Below are 17,916 nucleotides of genomic sequence, written 5' to 3'. Positions count from 1 at the left end.
TCAGCTCTTGGGGTAAATTCAAAGTTGTACAAAATGACATTTATCTGTGCTATTCACTACTGTAACAGAAAGTTTCATGAAAACTGTACAGAAGATAGTAAATTTTAAAAGAGATAAGAATTACAGCATAAAATCCATGGGATAGGTTACAACATGAGACACTCTCTAAGAGAAAATCTCTTTGTTTCAGCACTTCATCGGGGTAAGATTTCATGAAGTGCCAAAGAAGGCGGCAAAATATCATTCGGGACATTATTTACTGGAATTCAGCCTGGCCATTAGTAGGAACTGCCTTTGAACATATCATGTAGATATACCACACACACTTTCCCTTCACTGAAAAATTACTGTTTACAACAAATAAGCAATTGACGATCAAAATTGATTGAAAGCATCTTAAACATGTCAAGTATTTCATTGTAGATGATCTGTGATCCAAATGCTTCTTCCACCTTCGAGAGGGACAGAAGAATTCTTCCATATCATGATGGTTTAAAATTGTATCAACCAATGTTTTCTGCTGAAAAGATATCATCTATTTTTTTCTATTTTTGGAAGAAAATATTCCTAGACATACAACAGGTGAGAACTAAGTAATTTTAAAGAAACAAATGAAATGAAAATATTCTGTAAATAGAATGAAATGAAAAGCTGTGTTTTAAATAGGAGCTAAATATTAAACAGAATTTTTGTACCAGGCATTTGAATTACTGCACCAGCTCTTTTGCCCATCAAGAGAGGCATTTAGCATTTCAGTCTTTTCCAAGGTGTTCATGATCTGCTATGCTGATCTCTGTGTGTGCCTAGGTGTGTGTGGAGGGGGGGGCATATGAAGGGGAGTGTGTATGTTTGCTTTACAATTGTTGTGGCAGATTCATGCCTCAGCTCCACATTTTGTTTTAAAAAGGTCACACCGAGTGGATATGAAGTTTACTATCAACAAGAGATCGATTCCCAAATCATCCATTTGACTCTCCCTTATAAATCATGTGCTTTGTTGCATATTTTATCAAATATACTTTCAAGCCAGATGGAGGAAGGAGGATGTGGGAATCCCTCCACCATCTTGCAACTTTTATGTAAGTAGGTTTTCAAGAAAATCATCATTTCTCTTTTAAATATGTCTGGAACAGGCATGATGGTAGTGTCAACCTGTTGGAGTTTTTGTTGCTGGAAGAAGTTGTACAAAAGGATTGGTTTTTACATTGACCAGTTACTGAATCAAGCGCAGGAATACATTGGAAATTTAGCTGGGGGTTCCTTTTCCCAGCAGACTACTTCTAGAACGAGCTTGTACACTGAAGCTGACTCTTTTGCTCTCTTTTTGTTTCTTTCCTATTTTCTTGGCTTCTTTGCCACTATCTAGACAATTTTGGAACTTTGTTCCCAACTAAAATGGTTTCAATAGTCTGATTGTGATCATACATTTTTACAAGGAATTTTTAAAATCTTTCCTCGAGTCCAGAAAGTCAAGGACTTAGATCTTTTTCTTCCCTTATCAATATTGCCATGAAATTGATAAATAAAGACCAACTCTTTATTTTTGTTTTTAACCCACGTAGATAATTCCCATCCATTAATCCATTTTGTGGACCAATAGCTGCCATTCTGATGGAAGCTGTCACTTCTTAACAATAGGCATTCTGTGACTATGTTGACTGCACTTTGGGTGAAGATCCTAACTGGTCTTAGATATACATAGGGAGAAATTTGCTCAGCCAGTGTCAGTCTTAAGCATGCGTATCAGAAGATCTTTCTAGAGCTGGGAATTTTCCCATGAAAGGGATTCAGTTAGGGAAGAGACACTTGTGCCAGAGTTTTACATTCTTCTTGAACACTGCTTAAGGAACTTAGATGCCATGTCCATTTGGATCTCTGTCTGCACAGAACTTTGTCATGCCAGTGCTTTGAAATGCATCTTGAAGAGAATTCACTAGCACAGAATGAAAGAGAGTGGAAGGGGTTGGTGGGGCTAACCAGGCCCAACCCCCCTGCCTAAACCAGGATACCTAGAGCCTCTTGCCCAGGATTCTATCTGGGTGTACTTTTAATGTCTTCAAAGATCCAGGCTCCACAATCTTTCTGGGCAGTCTGTGCCGTGGTTCAGTCACCCTGACAGTAAAGAAACATTTACTGATGTTCAAAGGCAATCTCCTGTATTTCAGTGTGTGCCCACTGCCTCTTGTCTTTTCCCTCAGCATCACTGAAAAGACACTGATTCCCTCCCCTTTGCACTATTGCTTCCATATGTATGTGTGATGCCATGTAGAGGTATGTCAAAAACCTCCCTGAAGCCCAGGCAGATAATATTCCCTTCATCTACCAGTCAAGTTGATTCATCAGAGGAGTTTAAAGTGATGTTCAGCATGAAATTCCCCTGAAAAATCATGCTAACTACATTATTTGGTCATCTGTCATGTGCCTGGCAAGGATTTCCAGGAAGAGCTGCTTCATCAACTTCCTGGGGATAAAAAAGAGGCTGGCTGGTTTGTACTATGGCGAGTCCTCTTAATTGCCTTTTTTGAAGATGGGTGTCATTTGCTAACATCCACTCTTTAGCTCCTCTTCTCATCTACACCTCGGCAAAAAGCTTTTCCACTATGTCTGGCTAGGAAAAACTGTGCCAGCACAGAAAACATCTCCCATCGTGTTCTAGAAGTTGCACGGATGTCTGCCAAGTGTTTGGCAGGAAGAAAAGAAAAGTTGTCCAAAACAGCTTCCAATCGAATGTTCCTGTGATTGGAAAAGTCAGGAGAGTGCAAAGGTACTGTTTTCTATCAGTTGGCAAGGTGCGCACACAATCCCAGTGTTGTACAGCTTGCTTCTTCACCTTCCCGAAGCTGCCGCTCTCGCCGGCTGCCGGAGCCCAAGAAGCGGCTTCTTCGCGCAAAGACGATTGTGCCGCTCACAGTGCTCTCCTTAGCGCGGCTTCTGCCGAAAGACGCCCGGCAGCGGCTCTTACCTCCGGAGAGCATCCTACCTTCGTCTTTCGCGTCTTTTGTAGTCTACATCTTAGCAAAACGCTTCTCCACTATGTCTGGCTAGGAAAAACTGTGCCAGCACAGAAAACATCTCCCATCGTGTTCTAGAAGTTGCACGGATGTCTGCCAAGTGTTTGGCAGGAAGAAAAGAAAAGTTGTCCAAAACAGCTTCCAATCGAATGTTCCTGTGATTGGAAAAGTCAGGAGAGTGCAAAGGTACTGTTTTCTATCAGTTGGCAAGGTGCGCACACAATCCCAGTGTTGTACAGCTTGCTTCTTCACCTTCCCGAAGCTGCCGCTCTCGCCGTCTCCCGGAGCCCAAGAAGCGGCTTCTTCGCGCAAAGACGATTGTGCCGCTCACAGGGCTCTCCTTAGCGCGGCTTCTGCCGAAAGACGCCCGGCAGCGGCTCTTACCTCCGGAGAGCATCCTACCTTCGTCTTTCGCGTCTTTTGTAGTCTACATCTTAGCAAAACGCTTTTCCACTATGTCTGGCTAGGAAAAACTGTGCCAGCACAGAAAACATCTCCCATCGTGTTCTAGAAGTTGCACGGATGTCTGCCAAGTGTTTGGCAGGAAGAAAAGAAAAGTTGTCCAAAACAGCTTCCAATCGAATGTTCCTGTGATTGGAAAAGTCAGGAGAGTGCAAAGGTACTGTTTTCTATCAGTTGGCAAGGTGCGCACACAATCCCAGTGTTGTACAGCTTGCTTCTTCACCTTCCCGAAGCTGCCGCTCTCGCCGGCTGCCGGAGCCCAAGAAGCGGCTTCTTCGCGCAAAGACGATTGTGCCGCTCACAGTGCTCTCCTTAGCGCGGCTTCTGCCGAAAGACGCCCGGCAGCGGCTCTTACCTCCGGAGAGCATCCTACCTTCGTCTTTCGCGTCTTATGTAGTCTACACCTCGGCAAAAAGCTTTTCCACTATGTCTGGCTAGGAAAAACTGTGCCAGCACAGAAAACATCTCCCATCGTGTTCTAGAAGTTGCACGGATGTCTGCCAAGTGTTTGGCAGGAAGAAAAGAAAAGTTGTCCAAAACAGCTTCCAATCGAATGTTCCTGTGATTGGAAAAGTCAGGAGAGTGCAAAGGTACTGTTTTCTATCAGTTGGCAAGGTGCGCACACAATCCCAGTGTTGTACAGCTTGCTTCTTCACCTTCCCGAAGCTGCCGCTCTCGCCGGCTCCCGGAACCGAAGAAGCGGCTTCTTCGCGCAAAGACGATTGTGCCGCTCACAGTGCTCTCCTTAGCGCGGCTTCTGCCGAAAGACGCCCGGCAGCGGCTCTTACCTCCGGAGAGCATCCTACCTTCGTCTTTCGCGTCTTTTGTAGTCTACATCTTAGCAAAACGCTTTTCCACTATGTCTGGCTAGGAAAAACTGTGCCAGCACAGAAAACATCTCCCATCGTGTTCTAGAAGTTGCACGGATGTCTGCCAAGTGTTTGGCAGGAAGAAAAGAAAAGTTGTCCAAAACAGCTTCCAATCGAATGTTCCTGTGATTGGAAAAGTCAGGAGAGTGCAAAGGTACTGTTTTCTATCAGTTGGCAAGGTGCGCACACAATCCCAGTGTTGTACAGCTTGCTTCTTCACCTTCCCGAAGCTGCCGCTCTCGCCGGCTGCCGGAGCCCAAGAAGCGGCTTCTTCGCGCAAAGACGATTGTGCCGCTCACAGTGCTCTCCTTAGCGCGGCTTCTGCCGAAAGACGCCCGGCAGCGGCTCTTACCTCCGGAGAGCATCCTACCTTCGTCTTTCGCGTCTTATGTAGTCTACATCTTAGCAAAACGCTTTTCCACTATGTCTGGCTAGGAAAAACTGTGCCAGCACAGAAAACATCTCCCATCGTGTTCTAGAAGTTGCACGGATGTCTGCCAAGTGTTTGGCAGGAAGAAAAGAAAAGTTGTCCAAAACAGCTTCCAATCGAATGTTCCTGTGATTGGAAAAGTCAGGAGAGTGCAAAGGTACTGTTTTCTATCAGTTGGCAAGGTGCGCACACAATCCCAGTGTTGTACAGCTTGCTTCTTCACCTTCCCGAAGCTGCCGCTCTCGCCGGCTGCCGGAGCCCAAGAAGCGGCTTCTTCGCGCAAAGACGATTGTGCCGCTCACAGTGCTCTCCTTAGCGCGGCTTCTGCCGAAAGACGCCCGGCAGCGGCTCTTACCTCCTGAGAGTGGCAGCTTCGGGAAGGTGAAGAAGCAAGCTGTACAACACTGGGATTGTGTGCGCACCTTGCCAACTGATAGAAAACAGTACCTTTGCACTCTCCTGACTTTTCCAATCACAGGAACATTCGATTGGAAGCTGTTTTGGACAACTTTTCTTTTCTTCCTGCCAAACACTTGGCAGACATCCGTGCAACTTCTAGAACACGATGGGAGATGTTTTCTGTGCTGGCACAGTTTTTCCTAGCCAGACATAGTGGAAAAGCTTTTTGCCGAGGTGTAGACTACATAAGACGCGAAAGACGAAGGTAGGATGCTCTCCGGAGGTAAGAGCCGCTGCCGGGCGTCTTTCGGCAGAAGCCGCGCTAAGGAGAGCACTGTGAGCGGCACAATCGTCTTTGCGCGAAGAAGCCGCTTCTTCGGTTCCGGCAGCCGGCGAGAGCGGCAGCTTCGGGAAGGTGAAGAAGCAAGCTGTACAACACTGGGATTGTGTGCGCACCTTGCCAACTGATAGAAAACAGTACCTTTGTACTCTCCTGACTTTTCCAATCACAGGAACATTCGATTGGAAGCTGTTTTGGACAACTTTTCTTTTCTTCCTGCCAAACACTTGGCAGACATCCGTGCAACTTCTAGAACACGATGGGAGATGTTTTCTGTGCTGGCACAGTTTTTCCTAGCCAGACATAGTGGAGAAGCGTTTTGCTAAGATGTAGACTACAAAAGACGCGAAAGACGAAGGTAGGATGCTCTCCGGAGGTAAGAGCCGCTGCCGGGCGTCTTTCGGCAGAAGCCGCGCTAAGGAGAGCACTGTGAGCGGCACAATCGTCTTTGCGCGAAGAAGCCGCTTCTTGGGCTCCGGCAGCCGGCGAGAGCGGCAGCTTCGGGAAGGTGAAGAAGCAAGCTGTACAACACTGGGATTGTGTGCGCACCTTGCCAACTGATAGAAAACAGTACCTTTGCACTCTCCTGACTTTTCCAATCACATGAACATTCGATTGGAAGCTGTTTTGAACAACTTTTCTTTTCTTCCTGCCAAACACTTGGCAGACATCCGTGCAACTTCTAGAACACGATGGGAGATGTTTTCTGTGCTGGCACAGTTTTTCCTAGCCAGACATAGTGGAAAAGCGTTTTGCCGAGGTGTAGACTACAAAAGACGCGAAAGACGAAGGTAGGATGCTCTCCGGAGGTAAGAGCCGCTGCCGGGCGTCTTTCGGCAGAAGCCGCGCTAAGGAGAGCCCTGTGAGCGGCACAATCGTCTTTGCGTGAAGAAGCCGCTTCTTGGGCTCCGGCAGCCGGCGAGAGCGGCAGCTTCGGGAAGGTGAAGAAGCAAGCTGTACAACACTGGGATTGTGTGCGCACCTTGCCAACTGATAGAAAACAGTACCTTTGCACTCTCCTGACTTTTCCAATCACAGGAACATTCGATTGGAAGCTGTTTTGGACAACTTTTCTTTTCTTCCTGCCAAACACTTGGCAGACATCCGTGCAACTTCTAGAACACGATGGGAGATGTTTTCTGTGCTGGCACAGTTTTTCCTAGCCAGACATAGTGGAAAAGCTTTTTGCCGAGGTGTAGACTACATAAGACGCGAAAGACGAAGGTAGGATGCTCTCCGGAGGTAAGAGCCGCTGCCGGGCGTCTTTCGGCAGAAGCCGCGCTAAGGAGAGCACTGTGAGCGGCACAATCGTCTTTGCGCGAAGAAGCCGCTTCTTGGGCTCCGGCAGCCGGCGAGAGCGGCAGCTTCGGGAAGGTGAAGAAGCAAGCTGTACAACACTGGGATTGTGTGCGCACCTTGCCAACTGATAGAAAACAGTACCTTTGCACTCTCCTGACTTTTCCAATCACAGGAACATTCGATTGGAAGCTGTTTTGGACAACTTTTCTTTTCTTCCTGCCAAACACTTGGCAGACATCCGTGCAACTTCTAGAACACGATGGGAGATGTTTTCTGTGCTGGCACAGTTTTTCCTAGCCAGACATAGTGGAAAAGCGTTTTGCTAAGATGTAGACTACAAAAGACGCGAAAGACGAAGGTAGGATGCTCTCCGGAGGTAAGAGCCGCTGCCGGGCGTCTTTCGGCAGAAGCCGCGCTAAGGAGAGCCCTGTGAGCGGCACAATCGTCTTTGCGCGAAGAAGCCGCTTCTTCGGTTCCGGGAGACGGCGAGAGCGGCAGCTTCGGGAAGGTGAAGAAGCAAGCTGTACAACACTGGGATTGTGTGCGCACCTTGCCAACTGATAGAAAACAGTACCTTTGCACTCTCCTGACTTTTCCAATCACAGGAACATTCGATTGGAAGCTGTTTTGGACAACTTTTCTTTTCTTCCTGCCAAACACTTGGCAGACATCCGTGCAACTTCTAGAACACGATGGGAGATGTTTTCTGTGCTGGCACAGTTTTTCCTAGCCAGACATAGTGGAGAAGCGTTTTGCTAAGATGTAGACTACAAAAGACGCGAAAGACGAAGGTAGGATGCTCTCCGGAGGTAAGAGCCGCTGCCGGGCGTCTTTCGGCAGAAGCCGCGCTAAGGAGAGCACTGTGAGCGGCACAATCGTCTTTGCGCGAAGAAGCCGCTTCTTGGGCTCCGGCAGCCGGCGAGAGCGGCAGCTTCGGGAAGGTGAAGAAGCAAGCTGTACAACACTGGGATTGTGTGCGCACCTTGCCAACTGATAGAAAACAGTACCTTTGCACTCTCCTGACTTTTCCAATCACAGGAACATTCGATTGGAAGCTGTTTTGGACAACTTTTCTTTTCTTCCTGCCAAACACTTGGCAGACATCCGTGCAACTTCTAGAACACGATGGGAGATGTTTTCTGTGCTGGCACAGTTTTTCCTAGCCAGACATAGTGGAAAAGCTTTTTGCCGAGGTGTAGATGAGAAGAGGAGCTAAAGAGTGGATGTTAGCAAATGACACCCATCTTCAAAAAAGGCAATTAAGAGGACTCGCCATAGTACAAACCAGCCAGCCTCTTTTTTATCCCCAGGAAGTTGATGAAGCAGCTCTTCCTGGAAATCCTTGCCAGGCACATGACAGATGACCAAATAATGTAGTTAGCATGATTTTTCAGGGGAATTTCATGCTGAACATCACTTTAATCTCCTCTGATGAATCAACTTGACTGGTAGATGAAGGGAATATTATCTGCCTGGGCTTCAGGGAGGTTTTTGACATACCTCTACATGGCATCACACATACATATGGAAGCAATAGTGCAAAGGGGAGGGAATCAGTGTCTTTTCAGTGATGCTGAGGGAAAAGACAAGAGGCAGTGGGCACACACTGAAATACAGGAGATTGCCTTTGAACATCAGTAAATGTTTCTTTACTGTCAGGGTGACTGAACCACGGCACAGACTGCCCAGAAAGATTGTGGAGCCTGGATCTTTGAAGACATTAAAAGTACACCCAGATAGAATCCTGGGCAAGAGGCTCTAGGTATCCTGGTTTAGGCAGGGGGGTTGGGCCTGGTTAGCCCCACCAACCCCTTCCACTCTCTTTCATTCTGTGCTAGTGAATTCTCTTCAAGATGCATTTCAAAGCACTGGCATGACAAAGTTCTGTGCAGACAGAGATCCAAATGGACATGGCATCTAAGTTCCTTAAGCAGTGTTCAAGAAGAATGTAAAACTCTGGCACAAGTGTCTCTTCCCTAACTGAATCCCTTTCATGGGAAAATTCCCAGCTCTAGAAAGATCTTCTGATACGCATGCTTAAGACTGACACTGGCTGAGCAAATTTCTCCCTATGTATATCTAAGACCAGTTAGGATCTTCACCCAAAGTGCAGTCAACATAGTCACAGAATGCCTATTGTTAAGAAGTGACAGCTTCCATCAGAATGGCAGCTATTGGTCCACAAAATGGATTAATGGATGGGAATTATCTACGTGGGTTAAAAACAAAAATAAAGAGTTGGTCTTTATTTATCAATTTCATGGCAATATTGATAAGGGAAGAAAAAGATCTAAGTCCTTGACTTTCTGGACTCGAGGAAAGATTTTAAAAATTCCTTGTAAAAATGTATGATCACAATCAGACTATTGAAACCATTTTAGTTGGGAACAAAGTTCCAAAATTGTCTAGATAGTGGCAAAGAAGCCAAGAAAATAGGAAAGAAACAAAAAGAGAGCAAAAGAGTCAGCTTCAGTGTACAAGCTCGTTCTAGAAGTAGTCTGCTGGGAAAAGGAACCCCCAGCTAAATTTCCAATGTATTCCTGCGCTTGATTCAGTAACTGGTCAATGTAAAAACCAATCCTTTTGTACAACTTCTTCCAGCAACAAAAACTCCAACAGGTTGACACTACCATCATGCCTGTTCCAGACATATTTAAAAGAGAAATGATGATTTTCTTGAAAACCTACTTACATAAAAGTTGCAAGATGGTGGAGGGATTCCCACATCCTCCTTCCTCCATCTGGCTTGAAAGTATATTTGATAAAATATGCAACAAAGCACATGATTTATAAGGGAGAGTCAAATGGATGATTTGGGAATCGATCTCTTGTTGATAGTAAACTTCATATCCACTCGGTGTGACCTTTTTAAAACAAAATGTGGAGCTGAGGCATGAATCTGCCACAACAATTGTAAAGCAAACATACACACTCCCCTTCATATGCCCCCCCCTCCACACACACCTAGGCACACACAGAGATCAGCATAGCAGATCATGAACACCTTGGAAAAGACTGAAATGCTAAATGCCTCTCTTGATGGGCAAAAGAGCTGGTGCAGTAATTCAAATGCCTGGTACAAAAATTCTGTTTAATATTTAGCTCCTATTTAAAACACAGCTTTTCATTTCATTCTATTTACAGAATATTTTCATTTCATTTGTTTCTTTAAAATTACTTAGTTCTCACCTGTTGTATGTCTAGGAATATTTTCTTCCAAAAATAGAAAAAAATAGATGATATCTTTTCAGCAGAAAACATTGGTTGATACAATTTTAAACCATCATGATATGGAAGAATTCTTCTGTCCCTCTCGAAGGTGGAAGAAGCATTTGGATCACAGATCATCTACAATGAAATACTTGACATGTTTAAGATGCTTTCAATCAATTTTGATCGTCAATTGCTTATTTGTTGTAAACAGTAATTTTTCAGTGAAGGGAAAGTGTGTGTGGTATATCTACATGATATGTTCAAAGGCAGTTCCTACTAATGGCCAGGCTGAATTCCAGTAAATAATGTCCCGAATGATATTTTGCCGCCTTCTTTGGCACTTCATGAAATCTTACCCCGATGAAGTGCTGAAACAAAGAGATTTTCTCTTAGAGAGTGTCTCATGTTGTAACCTATCCCATGGATTTTATGCTGTAATTCTTATCTCTTTTAAAATTTACTATCTTCTGTACAGTTTTCATGAAACTTTCTGTTACAGTAGTGAATAGCACAGATAAATGTCATTTTGTACAACTTTGAATTTACCCCAAGAGCTGAGAGAAAACTTGATCCTATACTTCAATCCGAGTTTCTTCTATAGTCCGACTTTGTTTCTCTACCATCAAGCTTCTCCTTTGTTGCTGCTCCAAGCCCCGTCCAAGGTGACCTTGAATACTTTCAGGGATGGGACACCCACAACTTCTCTGGGCAACCTGTTCCAGTGTTCCAGCACTCCCACAGTAAAAAAGGCCTTCCTTTCATCTAATATGTGTAGGAAATCATAAATCTAGGCATAGAAGCTTGGAGTGCAAATTTGAAATTCTTTGGATTTGAAGCACATTTTATATGAATACTGACTTACAGATGACTAAAAGATGTTGATGGGCATTTGAGCTGACAAGTTTTGAAAAAGTGCACGGAAATTAAAATTGAAACCACTAAAATTAAAAACTCCTTGCCATTTTCTTTTTCCTCTCCTATTCAAAATTGCATATGTCAGATATCAGTGCTTCATGCAAACCTCTCAGATGCTCTCAGAGAAAAAGCTTTTCTTTCAGACTAAGTTGCGGTTGACGTAGAACACTAGCAGGAGTGAAAGATTTTCTGGGCATTGGGGCAGCACGTTCTCCTTGGATTTGTGTGCAGAATGCATTTTATCCAAACTGGAAAATAGATCCCAGCTCTGTTCTATTCATCATTCTTACTTCATCAGGCCAGAAGATTCTGTGAAAAGTAGCCTGTGGACCTTGAAGACAGCGCATGTGAACCAGATGAGAGGTGATAGAGAAGTTGAGGGAGAGAAGAAAGAGCATGGGGCTGAAACCAGAAAGTATTTCTCCACGTGATCATGGAAGATTGCAGGAGCCACTTGGTACTATCAAACCAGCCCGACTTGGCACTGGTGCCACTATGGGTCTGGGAGCCATGTTGCATATCGTGCATTTTAAGGAGCCAGCTGGCCACACACAGCCATATGCCCCCAAACACAAACCAAGCCCTTTTCTCTGGCAAACAAAACTCAGCTGCCCTGCTTCTGGATGGCAGATTGCAGGAGCCACTTGGTACTATCAAACCAGCCCAACTTGGCACTGGTGCCACCTTGGCTCTGGGAACCATCCTGCCTATTGTAGCTTTTCAGGAGCCAGCCGGTCACTCCCAGCCATAGGCCCCCAGACACAAACCTCGGCCCGTTTCCCTGGCAAACAAAAGTAAGCTGCCCCGCTTCTGGATGGTAGATTGCAGGAGCTACTTAGTACTATCAAATCAGCCCGACTTGGCACAGGTGCCACCTTGGATCTGGGAACCATCCTGTGTATCGTGGATTTTCAGGGGCCAGCCGGCCACTCTCAGCCATATGCCCCCAAACACAACCCACGGCCCTTTCCTCTGGCAAACAAAACTCAACTGCCCCTCTTCTGGATGGCAGATTGCAGGAGCCACTTGGTACTATCAAACCAGCAAGACTTGGCACTGGTGCCACCTTGGGTCTGGGAACCATCCTGCGTATTGTGGATTGTCAGGAGCCAGCTGAACATTCTCGGCCACAGACCCCAATCAAAAACAACGGCCTGTTTCCCAGGCAAACAAAACTCAGCTGCCCCGCTTCTGGATGGGAGATTGCAGGAGGCACTTGACACTGTGAAACCAGCCCCACTTGGCACTGGTGCCACCTTGGGTCTGGGAACCATGCTGCGTATCATGGATTTTCAGGAGCCAGCAGGCCACTCCCAGCCATAGGCCCCCAAACAAAAACCACAGCCTTTTTCTCTGGCAAACAAAATTCAGCTGCCCCACTTCTGGATGGCAGATTGCAGGAGCCACTTGGGACTATCACACCAGCACAACATGGCACTGCTGCCACCTTGGATCTGGGAACAATCCTGCGTATCGTACATATTCAGGAACCAGCCGAACACTCCCAGCCACAGGCCCCCAAACACAAACAACGGCCCATTTCCCTGGCAAACAAAACTCAGCTGCCCCGCTTCTGGATGGCAGTTTGCAGGAGCCACTTGGGACTATCAAAGCAGCCCGACTTGGTAATGGTACCATCTTGGATCTGGGAACCATCCGGCGTATCGTGGATTTTCAGGGGCCAGCCGGTCATTCCCAGCCATATGCTCCCAAACACAAACCTCGGCCCTTTTCTCTGGCAAACAAAACTCAACTGCCCCTCTTCTGGATGGCAAATTGCAGGACGCACTTGGTACTACAAAAAGAGCCCGACTTGGCAGTGGTGCCACCTTGGCTCTGGGAACCATCCTGCGTATCGAGCATTTTAAGGAGCCAGCCGGCAATTCCCAGCCGTATGCCCCAAAAAGAAACCACGGACCTTTTCTCTGGCAAAAAAAACTCAGCTGTCCCGCTTCTGGATGGCAGATTGCAGGAGTCACTTTGAACCATACAACCAGCCTTACTTGGCACTGGTGCCACCTTGGATCTGGGAACCATCCTGCCTATCGTTGATTTTCAGGGGCCAGCCTACCACTCTCGGCCATAGGCCCCCAAACACAAACCACAGCCCTTTTCTCTAGCAAACAAAATTTAGCTGCCCCGCTTCTGGATGGCAAATTGCAGGAGCCACTGGGTACTACAAAAACAGCCCGACTTGGCACTGGTGCCACCTTGCGTCTGGTTACCATGCGGCGTATCGTGCATTTTAAGGAGCCAGGTGGCCACTCCCAGCCATATGCCCCCAAACACAACCCACGGCCCTTTTCTCTGGCAAACAAAACTCAGCTGCCCCGCTTCTGGATGGCAGAGTGCAGGAGACACTTGGTACTATCAAACCAGCCCGACTTGGCACTGGTGCCACCTTTGGTCTGGGAACCATCCTGCGTATTGTGGATTGTCAGGAGACAGCCGACCACTCTCGGCCACAGACCCCAATCAAAAACAAAGGTCCGTTTCCCTGGCAAAAAAAACTCAGCTGCCCCGCTTCTGGATGGGAGATTGCAGGAGACACTTGACACTGTCAAACGAGCCCCACTTTGTACTGGTGCCACCTTGGGTCTGGGAACCATGCTGCGTATCGTGGATTTTCAGGAGCCAGCCGGCCACTGCCAGCCACAGGCCCCCAAACAAAAACCACAGCCTTTTTCTCTGGCAAACAAAATTCAGCTGCCCCGCTTCTGGATGGCAGATTGCAGGAGCCACTTGGTACTATCAAACCAGCCCGACTTGGCACTGGTGCCACCTTGGGTCTGGGAACCATCCTGCCTATCGTGGATTTTAAGGAGCCAGCCAGCTACTCCCAGCCACAGGCCCCCAACAAAAACCACGGCCCTTTGTTCTCGCAAACAAAACTTAGCTGCCTCACTTCTGGATGGCAGATTGCAGGAGTCACTTGGTGTAATCAAACCAGCCCCACTTGGCACTGGTGCCACCTTGGGTCTGGGAACCATCCTGCGTATCGTGGATTCTAAGGAGCCAGCCGGCCACTCCCAGCCACAGGCCCCCAAACAAAATCAACGGCGCTGTTCCCTGGAAAACAAAACACGCCTGCCAACTTTTTGATGGAGTTTGCAGGAGCCACTTGGTACTATCAAACCAGCCCAACTTGGCACTGGTGCCACCATGGGTCTGGTAAACATCCTGCGTATCGTGGATTCTTAGGAGCCAGCCGGCCACTCCTAGCCACAGGCCCCAAAACAAAAACCTAGGCCTATTTCTCTGGCAAACAAAAGTAAGCTGCCCCGCTTCTGGATGGCAGATTGCAGGAGACACTTGGGACTATCAAACCAGCCCAACTTGGCACTGGTGCCACCTTGGATCTGGGAACCATGCTGTGTATCGTGGATTTTCAGGGGCCAGCCGGCCACTCTCAGCCATATGCCCCCAAACAGAAACCTCGGCTAATTTCTCTGGCAAACAAAACTCAACTGCCCCTCTTCTGGATGGCAAATTGCAAGATGAACTTGATACTAAAACCGCAGGCCGACTTGGTAGTGGTGACACCTTGGGCCTGGGAACCATCATGCGTATCGAGCATTTTAAGGAGCCAGCCGGCCACTCCCAGCAATATGCCCCCAAAAACAATCCACGGAATTTTTCTCTGGCAAACAAAAATCAGCTGCCCCGCTTCTGGATGGCAGATTGCAGGAGCCACTTTGCACCATCAAACCAGCCCGACTTGGCACTGGTGCCACCTTGCATCTGGGAACCATGCTGCCTAGCGTGGATTTTCAGGGGCCAGCTGGCCACTCTCAGCTATATGCCCCCAAACAAAACCCACGGCCCGTTTCCCTGGCAAACAAAAGTAAGCTGTCCTACTTCTGGATGGCAGATTGCAGGAACCACTTGGTAGTATCAAACCAGCCCGACTTGGCACTGGTGCCACCTTGGGTCTGGGAACCATCCTGCGTATCGTGGATTCTAAGGAGCCAGCCGGCCACTCCCAGCCACAGGCCCCCAAATACAAACAACGGCGCTTTTCCCTGGAAAACAAAACTCGCCTGCCAACTTTTTGATGGCAGATTGCAGGAGCAACTTGGTACTATCAAACCAGCCCAACTTGGCACTGGTGCCACCATGGGTCTGGTCACCATCCTGCCTATTGTAGCTTTCCAGGAGCCAGCCGGTCACTCCCAGCCATAGGCCCCCAGTCACAAACCTCGGCCCGTTTCCTTGGCAAACAAAAGTAAGCTGCCCCGCTTCTGGATGGCAGATTGCAGGAGCAACTTGGTACTATCAAACCAGCCCGACTTGGCACTGGTGCCACCTTGGGTCTGGGAACCATGCTGCGTATCGCAGATTCTAAGGCGCCAGTCGGCCACTCCCAGCCACAAGACCCCAAACACAAACAACGGCGCTTTTCTCTGGCAAACAAAACTCAACTGCCCCTCTTCTGGATGGCAAATTGCAGGACGCACTTGGTACTATCAAACCAGCACGACTTGGCACTGGTGCCACCTTGGGTCTGGGAACCATCCTGCGTATTGTGGATTGTCAGGAGCCAGCTGGACACTCTCGGCCACAGACCCCAATCAAAAACAACGGCCCGTTTCACAGGCAAACAAAACTCAGCTGCCCCGCTGCTGGATGGGAGATTGCAGGAGGCACTTGACACTGTGAAACCAGCCCCACTTGGCACTGGTGCCACCTTGGGTCTGGGAACCATGCTGCGTATCATGGATTTTCAGGAGCCAGCCGGCCACTCCCAGCCATAGGCCCCCAAACAAAAACCACAGCCTTTTTCTCTGGCAAACAAAATTCAGCTGCCCCGCTTCTGGATGGCAGATTGCAGGAGCCACTTGGGACTATCACACCAGCACAACATGGCACTGGTGCCACCTTGGATCTGGGAATCATCCTTCCTATCGTGGATTTTCAGGGGCCAGCCGGTCACTCTCAGCCATAGGCCCCAAACACAAACCACGGCCCTTTTCTCTGGAAAACAAAACTCAACTGCCCCTCTTCTGGATGGCAGATTGCAGGAGCCACTGGGTACTATGAAACCAGCCCTACTTGGCACTGGTGCCACCTTGGGTCTGGGAACCATGCTGCGTATCATGGATTTTCAGGAGCCAGCCGTCCACTGCCAGCCACAGGCCCCGAAACACAAACAACAGCCTTTTTCTCTGGCAAACAAAATTCAGCTGCCCCGCTTCTGGATGGCAGATTGCAGGAACCACTTGGTACTAACAAACCAGCCCGACTTGGCACTGGTGCCACCTTGGGTCTGGGAACCATCCTGCGTATCGTGGATTCTAAGGAGCCAGCTGGCCACTCCCAGCCACAGGCCCCAAAACACACACAACGGCGCTTTTCCCTGGAAAACAAAACTCGCCTGCCAACATTTTGATGGCAGATTGCAGGAGCCACTTGGTACTATCAAACCAGCCCAACTTTCCACTGGTGCCACCATGGGTCTGGTCACCATCCTGCCTATCGTAGCTTTTCAGGAGCCAGCCGGTCACTCCCTGCCATAGGCCCCGAGACACAAAGCTCGGCCCGTTTCCCTGGCAAACAAAAGTAAGCTACCCCGCTTCTGGATGGCAGATTGCAGGAGCCACTTGGTACTATCAAACCAGCCCGACTTGGCACTGGTACCACCTTGGGTCTGGGAACCATACTGCCTATCGTGGATTTTAAGGAGCCAGCCGGCTACTCCCTGCCACAGGCCCCCAACAAAAACCACGGCCCTTTTTTCTGGCAAACAAAACTTAGCTGCCTCACTTATGGATGGCAGATTGCAGGAGCCACTTGGTGTAATCAAACCAGCCCGACTTGGCACTGGTGTCACCTTGGGTCTGGGAACCATCCTGCGTATCGTGGATTCTAAGGAGCCAGCCGGCCACTCCCAGCCACAGGCCCCCAAACAAAATCAACGGCGCTGTTCCCTGGAAAACAAAACACGCCTGCCAACTTTTTGATGGAGTTTGCAGGAGCCACTTGGTACTATCAAACCAGCCCAACTTGGCACTGGTGCCACCATGGGTCTGGTAAACATCCTGCGTATCGTGGATTCTTAGGAGCCAGCAGGCCACTCCTAGCCACAGGCCCCCAAACAAAAACCTAGGCCTATTTCTCTGGCAAACAAAAGTAAGCTGCCCCGCTTCTGGATGGCAGATTGCAGGAGACACTTGGGACTATCAAACCAGCCCAACTTGGCACTGGTGCCACCTTGGATCTGGGAACCATGTTGTGTATCGTGGATTTTCAGGGGCCAGCCGGCCACTCTCAGCCATATGTCCCCAAACAGAAACCTCGGCCCGTTTCTCTGGCAAACAAAACTCAACTGCCCCTCTTCTGGATGGCAAATTGCAGGATGAACTTGATACTAAAACCGCAGGCCGACTTGGTAGTGGTGACACCTTGGGCCTGGGAACCATCATGCGTATCGAGCATTTTAAGGAGCCAGCCGGCCACTCCCAGCAATATGCCCCCAAAAACAATCCACGGAATTTTTCTCTGGCAAACAAAAATCAGCTGCCCCGCTTCTGGATGGCAGATTGCAGGAGCCACTTTGCACCATCAAACCAGCCCGACTTGGCACTGGTGCCACCTTGCATCTGGGAACCATGCTGCCTAGCGTGGATTTTCAGGGGCCAGCGGGCCACTCTCAGCTATATGCCCCCAAACAAAACCCACGGCCCGTTTCCCTGGCAAACAAAAGTAAGCTGCCCCGCTTCTGGATGGCAGATTGCAGGAACCACTTGGTAGTATCAAACCAGCCCGACTTGGCACTGGTGCCACCTTGGGTCTGGGAACCATGCTGCGTATCGTGGATTCTAAGGAGCCAGCCGGCCACTCCCAGCCACAGGCCCCCAAACACAAACAACGGCGCTTTTCCCTGGAAAACAAAACTCGCCTGCCAACTTTTTGATGGCAGATTGCAGGAGCAACTTGGTACTATCAAACCAGCCCAACTTGGCACTGGTGCCACCATGG

Source organism: Melospiza melodia, chromosome 2, assembly GCF_035770615.1.
Source record: "Melospiza melodia melodia isolate bMelMel2 chromosome 2, bMelMel2.pri, whole genome shotgun sequence".
Classification (NCBI taxonomy): Eukaryota; Metazoa; Chordata; class Aves; order Passeriformes; family Passerellidae; genus Melospiza; species Melospiza melodia.
This window is presented reverse-complemented; position numbering follows the sequence as displayed.